Genomic DNA, 540 nt, shown 5'->3' on the forward strand with positions numbered 1-540 from the left:
TCGAGTCTCAGGTCTCAAGTCTTAAGTCTCATGACTTTTGTCTCAGGTCAAGTCTCAGATCTCAAATCTCATATCTCTTTTCTCAAGTCTTAGATCTCAGTTCTCAGGTCTCAAAAAGATTCCGAAATCCGCGCAAAAAAAAACCGGGTTAATTTCCGAAAACCGCATAAAAAAGCCGTGTAAAAAACGGCGCAAAAAAAACACGTAAAAAAAAACTTACTGTACACAAAAATGCAAAACGACATAAGTGGTAACAATGTTAATTACAAACATGGCCAACCTACAACGTATGAAAAATGACCAATATTTTGTAAAATGTAAGTTTTTTGTTTTTTTTTTTCATTTTCTTCATACTGCCATTTTTGTGATTTTAGTTATCATCCTCTTTTTTATATTTTTTATAATTTTTTCCCTTTGGCCGTTTTTTTTGTATTTTTTTCATTTTTATCACCTATGTATTTCTTTTTCGCCATTTCTGTAAATGTTACAATTTTTGTCTTTTGAAAAGAAAATCCATTTTTGTCGCTTTATAAAGACTAT

The sequence above is a fragment of the Uranotaenia lowii genome, chromosome 2 (genome assembly GCF_029784155.1).
Source record: "Uranotaenia lowii strain MFRU-FL chromosome 2, ASM2978415v1, whole genome shotgun sequence".
Lineage (NCBI taxonomy): Eukaryota > Metazoa > Arthropoda > Insecta > Diptera > Culicidae > Uranotaenia > Uranotaenia lowii.